At 41.5% G+C, this 4776-nt stretch overlaps 1 pseudogene; it reads right to left on the bottom strand.

The window, feature by feature from the left end:
* Positions 1-2169: 2169 nt before the first annotated feature.
* LOC101045204 (52 kDa repressor of the inhibitor of the protein kinase-like) lies at positions 2170-4531 on the bottom strand (annotated as a pseudogene).
* Between the last annotated feature and the right edge of the window lie 245 nt (positions 4532-4776).

Genomic DNA, 4776 nt, shown 5'->3' with positions numbered 1-4776 from the left:
CCACAAAACTCCTCTAGCTAGCGTGGTGTCTGCCCTAATAGCCACCCAGTTTTTTTGCTTCAAACCGAGGGCCCTGGTGGTGTAGGCACTGGAGGGAATCTCCTGGTCTGTAGGTTGTGAAGACTATGGGAAAAGCATAGTATCCGGGCTGGAATGCACCATCCCTCATGGCAGAGTCCCTCAAGGTTCCTCGGCTAGGGTGAGGTGACGCACCACCTGGCTTTGGCTTGTCCTCTGTAGGTTGGACCCACTGTCTAACCAGTCCCAATAAGATGAGCCGGGTACCTAAGTTGGAACTGCAAAAATCACCTGCCTTCTGCGTTGATCTCGCTGGGAGCTGCAGACTGGAGCTGTTCCTGTTTGGCCATCTTGCCAGCCACAACTGTATAAAGGATTTTATGTAGAACGAAGGTGTCCTCAGTGTTTCCCACTAGTTACCCATCTGTCAACTGTGATCTTATTCTTTTGGGAGTAAAGTGTCTTTTGGGTTGGGGCAAATATTGGTTTTTGGCAGGGAAGGTGGTATTTTTATTATCAATGCAATAACAGAAAAGGACAGTTAGAAAAGTTATCACTGTCTCATGGCTGTTCCTGTAGCTGATACTGATTTAAAACCTAAAATAGGTGCAGCAGTGACCTGCTTCAGAATGATGCCTAAAGTGGCAGATGGTGGGATTCTATTTAACCAGATTGTTCATGCCCAATCTCATGCCCTTGTGCATTTCAGCTGCTATTTTTCATTTGTTATAAAAATGCCATTATCTTGACCAGTAATGCAGTTTCTCAGATAGTTTGAAATCCTTAAAGCCTTATTTTGTAGAGAGCCTGTGCTGGAACACCACCGACTGGGCCTCGTGTGCATTATATTAGGCTAATGTAGGGTGGAAATAGCAAATTGACTTTGATAACGGATTTTCAAGTGTGCTCTTTGTGGATGAAATGCTGTTTCACTTATTATGATTTTTTCAGGCAGTAATTTATTTGTAAATGTCTTGACTGTACTTTAATGCCACTCTGTCTCTGGGGGTGAGTCTGTGTTACAACCAGTTACAGAGATAACAAGATTAGGAATACATCCTCACTTGGTATCTGTCTAGAGCTTGAAACTTCTTTTTGTTGTGACAGACAGACAGACAGAAACAAATGATTCAAAAAGATTTAGCAGCAGAAGGGTAGGGAAGGTACAAATTAGCATACAGTTGCCCGCAGGCATTATATATGTAGGTTTTTTTTCTTTTTAAATAAGAAAGTCAGAACATTAAGAAACCATTTTATTTATTTAAACAAAATTCATGTTTTTTTAGATTGAAATAAACTATACAAATGAATTTTCTTCACAAAAAATAACAGCAATATTTTCCATGTTTTTCTAGATAAATGACAACACTTATTTTTGTAGGTTTTCCACGTTTTGCTTATAAATCAAGATGAGTCAGTAGCTAAGAGTCAAGATGGAAAAGACAGAAAAAACCAGACAAATCAGTTGTCAGTATCCATGGCCTCTGATTCTGTCTTAACCATAAAACAGAAGTGTTCAACACATTCCTGCAAAAAAGTATAGGAAGATGTAGGCTACGCAAATGAATACGAACAGCAACAACTAGATGTGGAAAAACATCAGCCTCCTCCATTCAAACGTGAACTGTCATTTGTTCCTTTTAGTTCATTTGAGAACGACAAAATTTACACTGAAACCCTTCTTTGGCGAGCCCACAAGCTTTTCTCTGGTAATTTCTTATCACAATCCGGTATGGATTTTTAAAATAACTAAAACCCCTGTTAGTCAAAGGCCAATTGTGGGCTTCACTATAACATTTCATGAAATGTATTCCTTCTTCCCACACCTCTTCAAAATATATTTCTTCAAAGAATTCATAATAATAATAAATGCTATGTCTAAAATGACTTAACTAAAGCAATTCCAGAGTGCCAACAGCAGGGATCACGCAGAAGGAACCATGGCACTTTCAATGTTCTCTTCCGGAAGAACAGATAGGTCTTCAAAATAGCAGAGTTCAAAGAGGGGCCATTTAAACAGGTAGATTATCATTGACTAATGGATTCAATGCAGTCCTGTAGTCAAAGATATTTAGTGATTAAGTGGCCTACATACACCTTACAGCTTTTCTTCCAATATCAAATATAAGAAAACCTATTTTTAAAAGTCTCTTAGTTGTATTCCATGGTTTCTGAATTATCTATGGGAAGGTCTGACTTACTTGCATAGAGTTTAATATATGTGTCCACCATTAAATCCAGGTCATGTTTTATATCAAAATTTATGTTAAGCAAAGCCAAGTTACTCAACCTTTGGTCTGTCAAAGTGTTTCTCAAATATACTTTAAGATGCTTTTGTCAATTTTCATACTGCTCATTCTCAACCTTCATTATTGGAAGAATACACAGGACCTTTAGCAATGTATACATCAGGAAAAAACTTGCTGTCAGGCAGGTGGAGGGCTTCATCGATGGTGGTTGGAAACTCTGTATCTTTCCCCCGTGTTTCCATTTGATGCTCCAACAATGAAGTTCAGCTGATAGCGTGTCAGGATTGGGTAAGTCACTTCTGAACATTTCAGCATGGTGTTCCCCTGACATATTGAATTTGAGTTGTCCCATGACTGAGGGTACCAGAGATAAGCATTTAAGAGCTCTGAGGTGCTGTTCTGAGAATGTATCTTTAAGTTCCTGAATATTGTGCTCCACTGTTGGTATACCTAGGGTTTCTTTATACTCTCAGAGGTTAGCTGAGATTCCTGCCAAGTTACCCTGGCAAGCTCTGGGGAATTTCCCAGGGTGTTTCATTTGAACATCAAGTTTGGTTGCATATTGGTGGCTTCCTCAAACCAAAATTCTGATAAACTTCGGTATTTTCCATCACTTCGTTAAGTGAATGCAGTACTGCTGTCAAGCTACCGGCTGCAAAGAAGACATGAGAGGTTTGCCCTTGGACATTTTCTCCAAAGGCTCTTGTAAAAGATAAGACATTTTTAAGAACAACAACAGTAACAATGAAATCAAAACCTGTTACCCCACTGCAGAGTACAAATGCTCGGCCAGCTGTACAGTTATTCCATCTAATATATGTGTCACTATTTATACCATCTAAACATAAAACCAATGCTTGCAGGAGTTCTACTAAAATTTCAAAAGCATCATGCCTGCTTGTCCACTGAGAATGGGAGATTTCCTTCAGTTCTTCATCCATTTCTTTACTGTTCTGAAAAAGAACAGAAATTACATTGTCAAGTTCTAAAAGCAGTTGTGGTGATCGACGGAAAAAAGAACAAACTTCCTCAGTTGTTCCTAATGCAACAGATTCTCCCATAACAGGTACTAATTTTGCCAACCACATACTTAAGGCACAGGAAGAGCATCGTGTGCAGATAGCTCGGGCGTGTTTCTCTAAAAGTCTAGAAGCAACAACTTTCATTTTGGAAGAAAATCCTCTAGACACAATGTAAGCCTGGCCACGACGATACTCCATATTTAATCCCCACTTCTCTGTTACCATAGTGTGAAATTTCAAAGCCAAACTTTCCGCATCAGCTTCACAAGGCAGGAAGCCCACAAATTCCTCTCTTAGGTTTCGGGATTCATCAACAAACCTCAACAACGGTAAGTGCTCTTCCACTGCTATGTCCACTGCATCGACTGTGACATGGAAAAGAAGGGTCTCTCACTTCCCTGAGTTTCTTCTCAAATACAGCACTCATAGATCTTTAGCATCTGCCTCTGCTGCGTTTTTGAACAAAACAACGTGTTAGCTGCTATTGTTTCAGAGCCTTTCTCAGGACCTCTTCACCAGATTTTATCCAGCACTCCAGCAGTGCTTGAAAGTTATCTGGAGTAAATAGACCTTCTGGGATTTCATCAGCCTCATGTCCATCCAGAGATATGTTTTGCTTCCCGTAAGAATCAAGATTTCAAATAGAGATTTTAGGTGTTCTTTGTTTTTCTTCTCTTCAAGGGTTAGAGGTAAAATGTCCTCAACTTGCCCTTCACCCTCTTCTTCACTAGGGTTCTGAGCATTGCTGTTGTTGGTTTATGTTTTTGTTCCTGTTCAGAAGTTCCATCACTTTTTTTTCCTGTTTCAATGTCCTGATTTCGTCTTCACTCAGTTCTTTTATTCATTTTCTGTGTCTACTATGTGGCTTGTTCAAATGACTGGTAAGATCAAATATTGTTGGTATTGCATTATCTCAAAAACCTCTCCTAGATGGCCTCTCCCAATGACTTCACAAATATAGGCTTCAATTAATTTTGAGAAATAAAATAACCCAATCATTATTCATTTTCTGATGGCTCTGCAAAATGCATAGTTCTACAGACCACAGAGGTCTCAAAATGTTGTCTGGCACATAATCGATAATGTTTATTTAGCTGATCAGGCGTTTCATCTTTTAAGTCCGCTCTCCTACAATTCTCCACCCACTTCCGGAATCGCTGGGTCCCGCGGGAACCGGAAGAAGGCCGGGACGGACCTCGTGCTCTTCCGCTTGCAGTTGCGGGCAGCGCAAAACTTCCGCATAGTCGCCCGCTGGCTGGCCCAGCCCTCCCACCTCCTCAGGGCAGTCCGCCCACCTTTTGGGGCTGAGGAGGGCAGTCAGGGAGGGCTGGCCCGAGTAGGGGCTGGGTGGAGGGCGGAAAGCCTAGAGGGCCACGTGGGGTGCGGCCGTCCTGTCCCATGCCGGGCTGGAGACGTGGCTCCACAGCGCTGTGAGCTGCGGAAGATTTAGCAGCACCGCTTCCGCCCACCTGAGATGCTGCCGCTTC

The sequence above is a fragment of the Saimiri boliviensis genome, chromosome 10 (assembly GCF_048565385.1).
Source record: "Saimiri boliviensis isolate mSaiBol1 chromosome 10, mSaiBol1.pri, whole genome shotgun sequence".
Classification (NCBI taxonomy): domain Eukaryota; kingdom Metazoa; phylum Chordata; class Mammalia; order Primates; family Cebidae; genus Saimiri; species Saimiri boliviensis.
The sequence above is the reverse complement of the archived record's forward strand: the minus strand, read 5'-3'. Positions and strand labels throughout refer to the sequence as shown.